The 17,337-nt window shown below is 36.7% G+C and overlaps 1 long non-coding RNA gene across 1 annotated transcript; it reads right to left on the bottom strand.

Annotated features, from left to right (window-relative positions):
• Window positions 1–3,566: 3,566 nt before the first annotated feature.
• LOC145638635 (uncharacterized) lies at window positions 3,567–6,128 on the bottom strand. The gene is made up of 4 exons (XR_014114679.1): window positions 5,929–6,128; window positions 5,736–5,809; window positions 4,959–5,134; window positions 3,567–3,707 (listed from the first exon to the last, which is right to left on the bottom strand). It is a non-coding gene; the product is annotated as an uncharacterized LOC145638635 (long non-coding RNA).
• Between the last annotated feature and the right edge of the window lie 11,209 nt (window positions 6,129–17,337).

Here is a 17,337-nt window from a genome sequence, read left to right as displayed (position 1 = left end):
ATTTATGATCATTATATGGTGTCATAAATGTTCTTTGTAGGCTTGATTATTTAATGAAATCCGTGCAAGTTGTAAATCGGTAAATTGGCTATTTTAAAGTAAATTGGATGGTTCCACACACCCAATTAGACTCCTAGAGGGTATTAGGGATGATGGTAAACATTTTGGCAATTTTTATTTCCAGACGAAAAATAGTAAAAAAATTCCAAAATTGAAGACTAATATCCACGCTTTTTGAGAAATTTAGGAGGATTCGGGGCCTGGTGTCAAAAAGTCTTGAAATTCTAGAGGATACATCTCGGGGTCATATAATGCCGTTTGGAACCATTTATGATCATTATAGGGTGTCATAAATGTTCTTTGTAGGCTTGATTTAATGAAATCCGTGCAAGTTGTAAATCGGTAAATTGGCCGTTTAAAAGCAAACTAGATGGTTCCACACACCCAATTAGACTCCTAGAGGGTATTAGGGATGATGGTAAACATTTCGACAATTTTTATATCCGGGCGAAAAATAGTAAAAAAATTCCAAAATTGAAGGCTAATATCCATGCTTTTTTGAGAAATTTTGGAGGATTCGGGGCTTGGTGTCGAAAACTCTTGAAATTCTAGGGGATACATCTTGGGGTTATATAATGCCATTTGGAACCATATATGATCATTATTTGTTGTAATAAATTTTCGTGGTAGGCTTGAGTTAATGAAATCGGTGTAAGTTGTAAACCGATAAATTGGTCGTTTAAAGGTAAATTGGTTGGTTTCACCCACCCAATGGGACTCCTGGATGGTATTAGGGAACATGGGAAACATTTCGGAAATTTTTATTTATGGCGAAAAAAAGTCAAAATTTTCAAAATTGAAGGCTAATATACACGCTTTTTGAGAAATTTTGTATGATTCTGGGCCCGATGTAGAAAAGTAGTGAAATAATAGGGGATATATCTCGGGGTCATAAAATGCTGTTTGGAACCATTTTTTATCGTTATTTGTTGTCATTATTTTTCGCGGTAGGCTTGATTTAATGAAATTGGTACAAGTTGTAAATCGGTTAATTGGTTGTTTAAAAGCAAATTGGATGGTTCCACACACCCAATTGGACTCCTAGATGGTATTAGGGATTATGGTAAACATTTCGACAATTTTTATTTCTGGGCGAAAAATAGTAAAAAAATTCCAAAATTGAAGGCTAACACTAGTAGAAAAATTGAATTTGGCACCGCCAAATGGCCACCGGTTTTTAAAAACCGGTGGCAAAAAAATAAGGGAAAATGGGCGGGATTTTGTGGGAAGGGTATTGCCACCGGTTTGAACCGAACCGGTGGTCAAAATATTAATTCCACCGGTTCAAAACCGGTGGCTTTGTTTAAAAAAAAAAAAACCGCCCCCTCCCCTTTATAAACCCCTAACCCTAACTAAACCCTCTCTCTTCCCTCCCCTCTCCTCCTGCTCTCACTCTCTCCTACTCTCACTCTCACTCTCGTCTCACCCCTCTCTCGTCTCACTTCTCTTTCCTCCTTTCTCATCTCAAAGCTCTCTCGTCGCCGGCGGTGGTGTTAAAAACTTTTATGGTTGGTGGTGTTAAAAAATTAATGGTTTTTAAGGTTAAATTCGACCATGAAATTTCTAGATCTAGACTTTTCATGGTCGAATTTGACCTTATTAAACCAAATTCAAACCAATTTCGGTTATAAAGGTATGTTTTTTGGTTTTTTTTTTTTTTTTTTTTTTTTAAATTTTCGCTTGTTTTTTGGTTACTGTCGTGGTGGTTCTGGCGGTGGGTAGGGTTTTAGTTGCGGCTGTTGTGGTTGCTGTCGTGGTGGGTGTGGCGTTGGGTAGGGTTTTGGTTTGGTTATGGGTTCGGTTACGGGTTGTGGTGGGTTTGGGTGATGGGTCTTGGTGGCTTGGATGCGGTTTGGGTGGGTCTGGGGTTGGAGCTGGTGGTGTTGGGGTGGTGTTGGGTGACGGTTGGTGGTGGTAGGGGGGTCGTGTGTTCTGGGCGAGGGTTTGGGCTGGGGTTGGAGCTGGTGGTGTTGGGGTGGTGTGGGGTGGCGGTTGGTGGTGGTAGGGGGGTCGTGTGTTCTGGGCGAGGGTTTGGGCTGGGGTTGGAGCTGGTGGTGTTGGGGTGGTGTGGGGTGGCGGTTGGTGGTGGTAGGGGGGTCGTGTGTTCTGGGCGAGGGTTTGGGCTGGGGTTGGAGCTGGTGGTGTTGGGGTGGTGTGGGGTGGCGGTTGGTGGTGGTAGGGGGGTCGTGTGTTCTGGGCGAGGGTTTGGGCTGGGGTTGGAGCTGGTGGTGTTGGGGTGGTGTGGGGTGGCGGTTGGTGGTGGTAGGGGGGTCGTGTGTTCTGGGCGAGGGTTTGGGCTGGGGTTGGAGCTGGTGGTGTTGGGGTGGTGTGGGGTGGCGGTTGGTGGTGGTAGGGGGGTCGTGTGTTCTGGGCGAGGGTTTGGGCTGGGGTTGGAGCTGGTGGTGTTGGGGTGGTGTGGGGTGGCGGTTGGTGGTGGTAGGGGGTCTTGTGTTCTGGGTGGTGGGTTATGGTGGTTTTTTTGTTTTTTTTAGAAGATTAATTTTAGAAATTAGGCCAATTAGCCTAATCCATACTAATTGTATGACATCTTTTGTTTATCAGGAAAATAGGAAATGCTGCTGCTATTGATGCTCTACAAAATTTCACCATCCTTTGAAGAATACTTTGAAGACTAGGCTGATGTTTTAACTATTTGTTTGGTGTAATTTCATTAATTTAGTTCTTTTAAATTGGAATTGTTGTATGAATAATTTGTTTGTACTTATAAATTTAGTTTTTTCACTCTTAAAAAGTGTACTATTACTAATTATTGATGAATATATACGTAGTTTATGTATATTATGTATTTATATACCTGTCTGCTACATTTTAAGTGAAAAAAATGCAAAAAAAAAAATTTTTTTTTTTGTTTTTTTAGGGCATTATTGCCACCGGTTCACATCAAAAACCGGTGGCAATACTTGTTTTTGCCACCGGTTTTGAACCGGTGGCTTTTTAAAATATTATTGCCACCCCCCAAAAAACCACCGGTTCAAAACCGGTGGCAAAAGGGGGTTTTGAACCGGTGGGCAAATGCTTTTTTCGCCTAGTGTAATATCCATGTTTTGTGAGAAATTTTTGAGGATTCAGAGCCTGGAGTCGAAAAGTCTTGAAATTCTAAGGGATACATTTCTAGGTCATATAATGCCGTTTGGAACCATCTATCACTAGGCGAAAATAGCATTTGGCCACCGGTTCAAAACCCCCCTAAGCCACCGGTTTTGAACCGATGGGCATTTGGGGGGTGGCAATAGTCAGATGTAAAGCCACCGGTTCAAAACCGGTGGCAAAAACCCATTCCCGCTTTTTTAAAGGGGTTTTTGGCACCGGTTCTTGTTCAAAACCGGTGCCAATAATGGCAAAAAAAAATAATTTTTTTTTTTTTTTTTTTTTTGCATTTTTTTTTGCATTTTTTCAATGAAATTATATATAAACACTAACATATATATAAACATACATATTTTCATTAAAAAAAAGGTTGTAACATTACAATTTAGGTCCAAAAAAATAAAATAAAATACAAGTCATTGTTAAATACAAGTCACACCAAATCACCAATGTAACACCTGGCGAGGCAGCAACTACAGCAGCGAGCCTTGGCGAGGCAGCAGCAGCCTTGCGTATAGATAACATCTTCCAACAGCCACCTGCATCAACAAACAAAGATAAGAGATCTCGAAGTGTGTATTAATCAAAGACAACAAGCAGAGCAATACTACCTTAAATTCAACCATATATACATGCAGCGCAGCAGTAGCTGCAACCTTTTGAGGCCAGCAGCAGCAGTAGCAGCCTCAACAGGGCTGCAGTAGCTGCAACCTTGCCAGGCCAGTTGCAGCAGCAGGCTCGGCAGGGCAGCAGTAGCTGCAACCTTTCCAGGCCAGCTGCAACGGTAGCCTCGGTAGGGCGACAGTAGCTAAGTCAGCAAATTCACCAAATGATTTACGTATAGCGAATTCATTAAAATAATTTTTATTTATTTATTTTTTTAACCAAAAACTGAAGTAGCAAGAATTAGTATCTTATCTCAAATTACAGTAATTTCTACAAAACTTAATAGAAAAATCAACAGAGCTAACATAATTTCAAAATGCATCATTAACACAGGTAAATAACAATAAGATGATAGCCCAACTTGAATGTGATATTGGCATTTACTCAACTCAAATTATACCAAAGCATAACCAATTCAATTTCAAGAGAGCCAAATTACACCAAGCATAACAATTCAATGTGATACTGGCTCCCTTTCTACTCAAATTACCACCCCCAAACAATATAATCAAAACCTATTTTAAAATCCACTTTGAAAGTAGTTCCATTCTACTCAAATTACACCAAAGCAAATCAATCCCACTTCAACACAATCGTAGAATTAATAACCCAACAATCATAGAATTAACACCAACGCAAAGCAATACAGCAAGCTAAGCCCAATCGACAAATCTGCAACATCATCAATCAAAACAACAGGGGTATTTGTAACCTTAATTCCTCTTTCTTTAAAAATAGAATTAATAGTCCTAACATAAAGAAAAGAAACAAACCAATATTCACCATATGTTAACCAAATTCGCTTAAGCTATAAGTGTCTCAAAGAAAATCAAGAAGACAACAGCAAAGAGATTTGATATTGTTTTAAGCTACTTGTATAGATTAACAACAAAATCATTGTTATTAGGAAAATTTTAAAGGGACCAAGCTCATTCACATTATGTTAACCAAATAATACAAAATAATTGCTTCAATGACATTACTGCAGTTTCATGATTCTCATCAAGTAGCTCCTACCATTGGCTAATAGTCCAATTTATTTATGCATTTCTAATTAGTGGACAAAACATGAAGAACTATTTGATACCTAACTAAGGAAAAGAGAGTAAAGTTATTGTGCAAACCTTGAGCTGTGCCTTGCCAGGAGCATATATTGCAGGTCTTTCAGGCTCTTTATAATCAAGAGGAGGGGCAAAGTCCACCTCACAGTCTATCTCGATTATACTGATTGCATGAGAGGGCTTTGTTTAAAAAATGTCAACATAATACTTCTTGTTGTTATATGCCACCATGATGCTGTCTGGAGAGGTCAAGCATGAATAATTTCTCAAAGTAGTCTCCAAACGGCACAAGGAGATAAGTGCAACACATTCAAGCAAGCAATAATTTGAGTCAAGAAGCATATGGATGCATGAAACTAAAAAGAATCAATATAGCATTCTACTGACATGCTCAACCTCAATCTGCCAATTACATTCTCAATCTGCCAATATTCTAATATTACTTCAACTTCCTACAACTTCGGTAGAGAATTGGCTCCAATATCCACCACAATCAAATTTCAATATCCAAATCAGATATGACAGAAACTGAAACTATTCAATTAATCATAAAGCTTCAATTGTTCACCCTATCAAATTAATGATCTAAGATAGTTTCTGCCAATACTCCACTTTGATATGAACGCTCAATCCAATGACAATGAAGCCAATTTCACAATAAATCAAACAATATAAGATTTCCACCTTCAAATAAATGCAAGCAGCATAAAGATTATATCTTTAAATAGACATACTAACCAAATTTCATACAAACAAATGTACAGAAACAACAGCTTAATTCAGAATATTATTCAGAACATTTCAAATAAAATTCAAAAAAGGCAAAGTTAATAAATATACCTTCAAAATCTTCATCATCTTCAATAGGAGATGAGATCGAAAGCAATTTAAAAATAAAACAACCCAGAAATCACCTAAAATCCAAGAAAATCGATTAAAACCTATCTAACCTAGAATAATCAATTGCTCAAAGCAATTTCGAAAATCAATTATATTAAACCCTAAAAAGTACAAAATTGAATTAAACCCTAACCTCGAAAAATACCCAGAAATTGCTGTTGATGTTGATGTAGATCGAACAAGAAGGGGATGAGATCGAAGGTGGTATTCAATTAATTGTACGAGAATCGGGGAAGAACGAAAGAGAAAAAGAGAGAGAAGGAGATGAGAACGAAGGAGAAGAACAGGAGAAAGAAGGAGACGAACAAAGAAGGAGAGAGAAAGAGAAGTAGAGCGGCTGAGGAGAGTAGGGTTTATTTGGGTATTCATGGGGCGTTTTTTTTTTTAAAAAAAAAATAGTAAAGCCACCGGTTTGAACCGGTGGGTTTAGTATTTTACCCACCGGTTCTCTTTGAACCGGTGGCAATTCCCTTCCCTCGTTTTTCCCACTTTTTTCCCCACCGGTTCTTAAGAACCGGTGGCCTTAGGGCAGTGCCAAATTCTTTTTTTCACCTAGTGTATGATCATTATTTGTTGTCATAAATGTTCGTGGTAGGCTTGAATTAATGAAATCGGTGCAAGTTTTAAATCGGTAAATTGGTCGTTTAAAAGCAAATTGGATGGTTCCACACACCCAATTGGACTCCTAGAGGGTGTTATAGACGATGGTAAACATTTCAGCAATTTTTATTTCCGGGCAAAAAATAGTAAAAAAATCCCAAAACTGAAGGCTAATCTACGCCATTTAAGAAATTTTGGAGGATTCGGGGCTTGGTGTCGAAAAGTCTTGAAATTCAAGGGGATAAATCTCGGGGTGATATAATAATGTCGTTTGGAACCATTTATGATCATTATATGGTGTCATAAATGTTCTTTGTAGTCTTGATTTAATGAAATCTGTGCAAGTTGTAAATCGGTAAATTAGCCGTTTAAAAGCAAATTGGATGGTTCCACAAACCCAATTAGACTCCTAGAGGGTATTAGGGACGATGGTAAATATTTCGGCAATTTTTATTTCTAAGCGAAAAGTAGTAAAAAAATTCCAAAATTGAAGGCTAATATCCACGCTTTTTGAGAAACTTTGGAGGATTCGGGGCTTGGTGTTAAAAAGTCTTAAAATTCAAGGGGATACATCTCGGGGTCATATAATGACGTTTGGAACCATTTATGATCATTATATGGTGTCATAAATGTTCTTTGTAGTCTTGATTTAATGAAATCTGTGCAAGTTGTAAATCGGTAAATTGGTCGTTTAAAAGCAAATTGGATGGTTCCACACACCCAATTAGACTCCTAGAGGGTATTAGGGAAGACGGTAAACATTTCAGAAATTTTTATTTCCGACCGAAAAATAGTAAAAAAATTCCAAAACTGAATGCTAATATCTACGCTTTTTTTTAGAAATTTTGGAAGATTCGGGGTCTAGTGTCGAAAAGTCATGAAATTCTAGGGGTTGCATCTCGGGGTCATATAATGTCATTTGGAACCATATATGATCATTATTTGTTGTAATAAATGGTTGTGGTAGGCTTGAGTTTATAAAATCGGTGCAAGTTGTAAACCGGTAAATTGGTCGTTTAAAGGCAAATTGGATGGTTCCACCCACCCAATGGGGCTCCTGGAGGGTATTAAGGATCATGGGAAACATTTCGGAAATTTTTATTTATGGCGAAAAAAAGTCAAAATTTTAAAAATTGAAGGTTAATATCCACGCTTTTTGAGAAATTTTATAAGATTCTGGGCCTGATGTAGAAAAGTATTAGAAATTATAGGTGATATATCTCGGGGTCATATAATGCTGTTTGGAACCATTTTTTATCATTATTTGTTGTCATAAATGTTCGTGGTAGGCTTGAATTAATGAAATCGGTACAAGTTGTAAACCGGTTAATTGGCCGTTTAAAAGCAAATTGGATGGTTCCACACACGCAATTGGACTCCTAGAGGGTATTAGGGATTATGGTAAACTTTTCGGCAATTTTTATTTACGGGCGAAAAATAGTAAAAAAATTACAAAATTGAATGCTATATCCATGCTTTGTGAGAAATTTTGGAGGACTCGGGGCATGGTGTCGAAAAGTCTTTAAATTATAGGTGATACATTTCGTGGTCATATAATGCCGTGTGGAACCATTTATGATCATTATTTGTTGTCATAAATGTTCGTGGTAGGCTTGAATGAATGAAATCGGTGCAAGTTTTAAATCGGTAAATTGGTCGTTTAAAAGCAAATTGGATGGTTGCACACACCCAATTAGGATCCTAGAGGGTATTATGGACGATGATAAAAATTTCGGCAATTTTTATTTCCGGGCGAAAAATAGTAAAAAAATTCAAAAATTGAAGGCTAATGTCCACGCTTTTGAGAAATTTTTGAGGATTCGGGGCTTGTTGTCGAAAAGTCTTGAAATTCAAGGCAATACATCTCGGGGTGATATAATGCCGTTTAGAACCATTTATGATCATTATATGGTGTCATAAATGTTATTTGTAGTCTTGATTTAATGAAATCCGTGCAAGTTGTAAATCGGTAAATTGGCCGTTTAAAAGCAAATTGGATGGTTCCACACACCCAATTAGACTCCTAGAGGGTATTAGGGACGATGGTAAACATTTCGGCAATTTTTATTTCTAAGCGAAAAGTAGTAAAAAAATTCCAAAATTGAAGGCTAATATCCACGCTTTTTGAGAAATTTTGGAGGATTCAGGGCCTGGTGTCGAAAAGTCTTGAAATTCTAGAAGATACATCTAGGGGTCATATAATTCCGTTTGGAACCATTTATGATCATTATATGGTGTCATAAATGTTCTTTGTAGGCTTGATTTAATGAAATCCGTGCAAGTTGTAAATCGGTAAATTGGCCGTTTAAAAGCAAATTGGATGGTTCCACACAGCCAATTAAACTCCTATAGGGTATTAGGGACAATGGTAAACATTTCGGCAATTTTTATTTCCGAGCAAAAAGTAGTAAAAAAAATTCCAAAATTGAAGGCTAATATCCACGCTTTTTGAGAAATTTTGGAGGATTCGGGGCTTGGTGTCGAAAAGTCTTGAAATTCAAGGGGATAAATCTCGGGGTGATATAATAATGTCGTTTGTAACCATTTATGATCATTATATGGTGTCATAAATGTTCTTTGTAGTCTTGATTTAATGAAATCTGTGCAAGTTGTAAATCGGTAAATTAGCCGTTTAAAAGCAAATTGGATGGTTCCACACACCCAATTAGACTTCTAGAGGGTATTAGGGACGATGGTAAATATTTCGGCAATTTTTATTTCTAAGCGAAAAGTAGTAAAAAAATTCCAAAATTGAAGGCTAATATCCACGCTTTTTGAGAAATTTTGGAGGATTCGAGGCTTGGTGTTAAAAAGTCTTAAAATTCAAGGGGATACATCTCGGGGTCATATAATGACGTTTGGAACCATTTATGATCATTATATGGTGTCATAAATGTTCTTTGTAGTCTTGATTTAATGAAATCTGTGCAAGTTGTAAATCGGTAAATTGATCGTTTAAAAGCAAATTGGATGGTTCCACACACCCAATTAGATTCCTAGAGGGTATTAGGGACGATGGTAAATATTTCGGCAATTTTTATTTTCAGGCGAAAAATAGTAAAAAAAATTCCAAAATTGAAGGTTAATATCCACGCTTTTTGAGAAATTTTTGAGGATTCGGGGCCTGGTGTCGAAAAGTCATGAAATTCTAGAGGATACATTTCGGGGTGATATAATGCCGTTTAGAACCATTTATGATCATTATATGGTGTCAAAAATGTTCTTTGTAGGCTTGATTTAATGAAATCCGTGCAAGTTTTAAATCGGTAAATTGGCCGTTTAAAAGCAAATTGGATGATTCGGCCCATCCAATGGGACTCCCGGACGGTATTAGGGATCATGGGAAACATTTCGTCAATTTTTATTCATGGTGAAAAATAGTAAAAATTTTCAAAATTGAAGGCTAATATACATGCTTTTTGAGAAATTTTGTAAGATTCTGGACCCGATGTAGAAAAGTATTGAAATTATAGGGGATTTATCATTGGGTCATATAATGCTGTTTGGAACCATTTTTTATCGTTATTTGTTGTCATAAATGTTCGTGGTAGGCTTGAATTAATGAAATCGGTACAAGTTGTTAATCGGTTAATTGGCTGTTTAAAAGCAAATTGGATGGTTCTACACACCCAATTGGACTCCTAGAGGTTATTAGGGATTATGGTAAACATTTCGGCAATTTTTATTTCCGGGCGAACTGTAATACCCCTAATTTTTGAAAATATTTTCTTAATTAGTAATTTCTTTAATTAATTGAAATAATTAAAATTTCTAAATTATGATCTTGGTCAGTCCGTATTTTTATTAATTAACGTTGTACGCCATTTTTAATTTTATTTTCCGGATTTTATCTTAATAATACTTAACAACTTTAGCTTAATTATTATCTCATAAATTACAACAAATCTTAGTTTTAATATTATCTATATATTTTAACTTGATTTAATTATCAAATCTAATTATATTATTTATTTAAGAATGATTTTCGTTATATATATATATATATATATATATATATATATATATATATATATATATATATATATATATATATATGTAAAAAAAAAAAAAAAAAAGGGTTGGCCGTGAGAATTGGAGTAATTCCATTCAACAACCTTTGTTAAGTATCTTAATCTATTCTACTTCCTATCTTATTAACACCTATCTTATTTATTTATTTATTTTCCTAATATCTTTCATTAGTTTCTTTTCTACATAAATTAACCTAGGCCAAATGACATTCAAGTTCATTTAACTAACCAAACTTATCTAGTTTTCATACTAATCCTATACCTTCTTGAACTCTATCTTTTCCACCTTTAAACACTATAAATAGACCCTCAACACTTCACAAATTCCTCACACCAAAAATCAGAAATCCTCTTCTCTACTCTCTATCTCATCACCCCTTCTTCTTACTCTATCTAGCTTAAATAAACTCTGCAACCCATAACCAAGTTGTTGCCACCGAACAACCACCTCATCCGCCACCAACGACCACCCAACTATACTAATAGCACTATTTTGATAAAGGTTAATATTTAGGTAGTTCATGCACAATAGAATCGTGTTTTTGGATTTGTGTTATTTTGTTAACCTTATATTAATTAAGGTTATTTTATTTGTGTAGGAGGAGTCTCCCGATTGTGGTCAAGTTTAGTAGTCGTACCTTTTTGTTCTCGTGATCAAGGTACGTATAGGTGGCTAGGTCCTTGATACAATTTTGAATGCGTGTTTTGTATAATGTTTGTTTTAATGATTGTTTGAATAAATGTTGCGTATGAATATTTAAGTTAACAATTTTCATGACAAGTTAAAGTATATAATTTTATGATTTGAAGGTTTGATCTCTAAATGTTGATCGATTTAATAAAAGTTGTTTGATTTATAAATCACTTGGTTTAATTAATTTGTAGCTCATTGTGAGCCTGAGTATTTGATATTTTGATTGTCCCTCTACCCGGGACTGGTTATGTAAGACCATGAGCTTTGTATGATCTGGTCTTTCCTCGAGTATAGTATAACTTTCTTGGGGGGTGTGCACACTTAGGTGAGAAAAATTGGTTTAGAAATGTATTAAAAATTGAGAAGTTTATAAATTGGAAATCTATTGGTTTGGAAAGTTTTTATTGATGGATATTACTACCCTTGGAAGGTTTAATTATTTTTGGAAAGTTTTATTTTGCAAAGTGACTCGTGACAGGTTTAAATTTAGATGGTTATTTCGAAAGCATGTTTGCCTAATAAAAGTATTTACATGCCTTGCATTTATACGTACTTAGCGTTTTTGCTAATCTGTTTTCCTTTTTGTTTTGGTTCGCCCTGTTTACCATTTTGGTAAGCAGTCTTGATTTCAGGTGTGAAGTTGTTCGTACGCATACTAGAGTCGGGATTGGGATCACATAAATAGGAATTAATTTTATTTATGTATGGACAAGTTTTTTATTAGCTTATTTTGAAGCAGTTATTATAATTATTCATATTATTAATAAAAGTTAGTTATTTTTCCGCTGCAGTTTGAGTAATTAATTAAGCCTTACGTTTTCACGTGGCGGTAATATGCCCAAGTCTATCTCTACGGTATTTGTATACGTATAAATATAGTATTTACGTAGAGGGAGATTTGGGGGTGTTACATGAAAAATAGTAAAACAATTCCAAAATTGAAGGCTAATATCCATGCTTTGTGAGAAATTTTGGAGGATTCAGACCTGGTATCGAAAAGTCTTGAAATTATAGGTGATATATTTTGTGGTCATATAATGCCGTTTGGAACCATTTATGATCATTATTTGTTGTCAAAAGTGTTCATGGTAGACATGAATTAATGAAATCGGTGCAAGTTTTAAATTGGTAAATTGGTCGTTAAAAAGCAAATTGGATGGTTCCACACACCCAATTGGACTCCTAGAGGGTATTATGGACGATGGTAAATATTTCGGCAATTTTTATTTCCTGGCGAAAAATAGTAAAAAAATTCCAAAATTGAAGGCTAATATCCACGGTTTTTGAGAAATTTTGGAGGATTAAGGGCTTGGTGTCGAAAAGTCTTGAAATTTTAGGGGATACATCTCGGGGTCATATAATGTCGTTTGGAACCATTTATGATCATTATATGGTGTCATAAATGTTCTTTCACTAGTAGAAAAAAAGCATTAGGCACCCCCCATATGGCACCGATTCAGGCTAAACCGGTGCCCAAAATCGGTCTAGAAATGGGCTGGATTTTACCAAAAGAGAAAAGGCACCGGTTCAGGCTGAACCGGTGCCAAAAATAAAAAAGGCACCGGTTTGAACCGGTGCCAAATTCAAAAAAAAAAAAAAAAAGCCGCGTCTTTCTCTTTTCTTCCTCTCTTTCTCTTTCCTTCCCTTCATTCGTTCATCCCTTCTTTCGTTCTCTTTCAGAGTATTTGAAGTGCCTCCCCCTTTTCCCTCCACCACAGCCGCCACCTTCACCGGCCATAGAGGAGTCGAAAACCACCGCCGTTAATTCTCCCTGCCCTGCCCTTCTCTGTCTTTCACGACCGCCCTCCACCGCCCTTCTCTGTTCGAAACAATTAACAACAGCAGCGCGCACCGCCTCCACCTCGACCAGCGCGCATCGCCTCCACCTCCACCAGCGCGCACCGCCTCCACTTCCGCGCTGCCTCCGCTAGTGAGCACCACCTTCTGTCGACCTCCACCAGCGAGGGTCTTCCTCATTCTCTCATCCCCTTAGCTTCTTCCACCTTCAACTAATTTAGGGTAAGATTAAAATTGTGCTACATTATTGGGTTTTATGATTCTAATTGACTTTATTATTGATTAAAATATCTGCTGATTACAATGGCAGTATGTTCTGCTATTCATCTGAATTATTGTGATTTGTGAGATGTTGGGGTTATTATGCAAATTAATTGTATGTTTGTTCTTCATAGGTTGATTGAGTATTATTTCCAAGCTGTTGCTGGCTGTGAAATTTGTTTATGATGCCTTGTTTTGGGGAGTTTGGTTTTTGATAATTGAATCAGTTTAAGGATTTATTACTGAATTTTGTTGCTTGGATCCGATTTCAACTGAATTCTGGCAAAGTTCTTGCTGTTGGACCTGGCCTTCGTGACAAGACGGGGAATCATATTCCTGTTGCTGTCAAAGAAGGGGATACCGTACTCCTTCCTGAATACGGAGGAACTATAGTGAAGCTTGGTGAAAAAGAGTGAGTTTATTTTTCTTCATGCACTTTTCTTTTTGTTCCAGATGGTGATTTCTTAGTCAAATTATTGTGATTGAATGCTTTGACTCTTGATCCTCGATTGAATATTTCATGCTTATACATGTACTCTTGGTACTATTTGTACAAACGTGACAACTTAATCCAGATGAAAGTAGTCGTAACTTGAATAGATTTGCTCTACTTGTGTGATATTCAATGTGGGAAGTCTATATGATGGTAACAAGCATTTTGAACAATTATTGTTAAGAAAATTTTGAATACATATTATACATTAGATTAATTTTGTATGTTTAGAGTAATTTTGAATACATATTATAGATTAGAGTAATTTTGCATTACCTTGTTCCTTAGTTGAAAATTTTGTATGTTTTAATGGGTTATTTTGAGGTTGATTTAATGAGTAATTATGAATATAATAGAGATTAGTAAAAATGTTACTTAATTAGTTGAGTTTTTGTATGTTTTAATGTGTAATTTTAGGTTGTTTTAATGGGTAATTGTGAATATATTAGTAATTTTGCATTACCTTGTTCCTTAGTTGAGTTTTTGTATGTTTTAATGTGTATATTAGTGACCTTGCTTCTAATTAGTTGTGAATAAATTAGAAAATTGTGAATAAATTAGAGAATTGTGATTGCATTATAGATTTGTGAATAATTTAGAGAATTGTGATTAAATTAGAGAATTGTGCATAAATTAGAGAAATAGTGATATTGCCACTTAATTAGTTGTGAATAAATTAGAGAATTGTGAATACATTAGAGATTTGTGAATATATTAGAGAATTAGTGACGTTGCTAATTTTTGTTTTTTTAATATATAGATTCATATGTGAATTGAAGCACGAGTTTAATTAGCTTGAGGACTACATATTGAGCTCAAGTGGGTAGTTGCTATATTGGTATGACTTATAAACTTTACTTAGCTATATTTCTTTCTATTTATCCATTTAATAAAAGTTTATTCATGAAATTTCAACTTGTGTATTGTTTAATTGCAAATAAATACAACAATATATAGAATACTTGAATTGCATCATCATATGCCTAGATACCCGTTCAAGGCTTTCTCATTAGGAGAAAGTCTTGAATAGTCCCCGGTTGGGACTGTTCTTGAATGTGTACTCTCACTTAGGTGGTGAATGTATGTTTTCTTTTCGATTTTAAGGAACATCTTGGCTTACCATTTCCTCACTATGTTCTCTGGGTACATATGTGGGTAATTAATTATCTACATCGTGTACTTGGAGAACTATGGGGAAATGCTGCCGGATTTTCCTTAAAATTGGAAAGTTGACATACATTCACTAGTGAGAGTAGACATTCAAGGATGGGTTAGGTTGGAGTGATAAGGACCCTTTGGAAACATGCATTTTTTCACTATATGAATGGTATATTCACGTTTTGTACTTGAATTTGATTTACATAAAATATGTAGCACTTACACATTATAATTATATGGTGCTATATATGTTTAGAGACAATTTACTAAATGGAGAAGGATCGTGGTTGGATGTATGGTAGACGCGATACATTGGAATTTTGGAATGGGGTTCAAGAGTTTTGCGAGAGGGCTTTAGCTTATCAACGCACACTGGGAGGCAAAGGCCTTTATTGTCCTTGTGTTGATTGTAATAATGTGAATGTGGTCGATAGTGTTGAAATCATTAGAGATCATGTATTATGTCGTGGGTTTAGGCAATTATAACATGTGTGGATTTGGCACGGAGAAAGTGGAGAGTAAAGTGGGGATCTTGATCGGAATGATGTGCGTGTTAGAATCAATGAGATTCATGTGGACGAGGAATACGAGAATGATGAGTATATTGTTGATAATGGTGAGGATGGAGCCGATGAAGATCAGGCGGATGAGGTCGAGGATGAACAAGTGGATGAGATGTTGCATGGTGTTGAAGGTGAAGTGTTTGAATTATTATCGGAGGCTTCCAAAAAGCCTTTGTATCCCGGGTGCAAAAAATACTCCAAACTATCGGCCGTGCTAACACTTTTCAACATTAAGTCGAAGCATGGGTGGACGGACATCAGTTTTACTTCTTTGTTGACCGCATTAAGTGATATGTTGCCTGATGGGAATGAAATTCCTAAGTCTTATTATTACGCAAAGAAGCTCATGTGTCCCTTTGGTTTGGAGTATAAGAAGATACATGCATGTCCTAATGACTGTATTTTGTATCGAAATGAGTATGAAAAACTGCAGGAGTGTCCACGATGCAAGCGGTCGCGGTACAAGCGCATGAGTTGCAATCCTGGCACGGAGGGACCTCCTGCTAAGGTGTTGTGGTATCTTCCCATTATTCCAAGGTTTAAGCGTCTGTTCTCAATACCAAAAGACGCTAAAAACTTGAGGTGGCATGCAGAGGGAAGAAAGAAAAACAGAATGCTGAAACATCCAGCTGACTCTCCATAGTGGAAGAACATTGATTTGAAGTTTGAGGAATTTGGTAATGAAGTCAGAAATTTAAGGCTTGGGTTGTGCACGGACGGGATGAATCCATTTGGCACTCTTAGTACCCAACACAGCACATGGCCGGTACTTTTAGTGATTTATAATTTGCCTCCTTGGCTGTGCATGAAACGTAAGTATGTAATGCTTTCATTGCTAATAACTTGTCCTAAGCAACCTAGAAACGACATAGATGTTTACCTTGCGCCGCTTATTGACGACTTGAGAAAGATGTGGGATGAAGGGGTTTCCGTTTTCGATGCTCATCAGAACGAGATGTTCACATTGCGTGCAGCCCTTATGTGGACCATGAATGACTTCCCTGAATATGGCAACTTGTGTGGGTACAAGGTCAAAGGGAAAAAAGCATGCCCCATATGTATTGATGACACATCAAGCGTATACCTGACTCATTCTCACAAAGATGTCTACCTACGGACTCGAAGGTTCCTTAGGCGTGATCACCCGTACCGTAGGCAGAAAAAGGCTTTCGATGGAACCGTGGAAGAGGATACTGCGCCTAGACCATTGACTGGTGCTGAGATTAGTGCTCAGGTGAAAGGGATACGAACGGTGTTTGGAAAATCAGAAAAAACTGTGGTCTCAGCTGCTTTGTTTAAGAAAGAATCAATCTTTTGGAAGCTGCCGTACTGGAGAGAACATGACGTTAGGCATTGTCTTGATGTGATGCATATAGAGAAGAATGTGTGTGATGCTCTTTTGGGGACGCTTATGAATATCCCAGGCAAAACAAAGGACGGAAAGGGTGCACGGTTAGATTTGAAAGAGATGGGGATTCGTCCAGAATTGTGGCCTCAAGAAAAGGTTAGAAAGGGGAAGGAGCCGAGAATAGAAGATGAAAATGTTTCGAAAAAAGGGAAGGAGAAGAGCAAGGGAAAGGGAAAGGCCAAAGATGCGTCAAAGAAGAAAGTTAAGGGTAAAGGGAAGGATGAAAAGAATTATTTACCCCCGGCTTGCTATACATTGTCAAGGGTAGAGAAACGTATGTTTTGTGCATGTTTGTACGGCATTAAGGTTCCATCAGGGTACTCATCTAACATGAAAAGATTTGTAACCTTAAATGGAGAATTGAAGCTGACAAGTATGAAATCTCATGATTGTCACATTATGATGCAAGTATTCCTACCGATTGCAATCCGTGGTATTCTACCGAAACACGTGAGGGAAGCGATTACAAGCCTTTGTTCGTTTTTCAATACAATTTGTAGCAAAGTTCTTGATCCTTGTACACTAGATGCTTTGCAA

Source organism: Chenopodium album, chromosome 7 (genome assembly GCF_948465745.1).
Source record: "Chenopodium album chromosome 7, dcCheAlbu1.1, whole genome shotgun sequence".
Taxonomy (NCBI): Eukaryota; Viridiplantae; Streptophyta; class Magnoliopsida; order Caryophyllales; family Amaranthaceae; genus Chenopodium; species Chenopodium album.
This window is presented reverse-complemented; position numbering and strand designations above follow the sequence as displayed.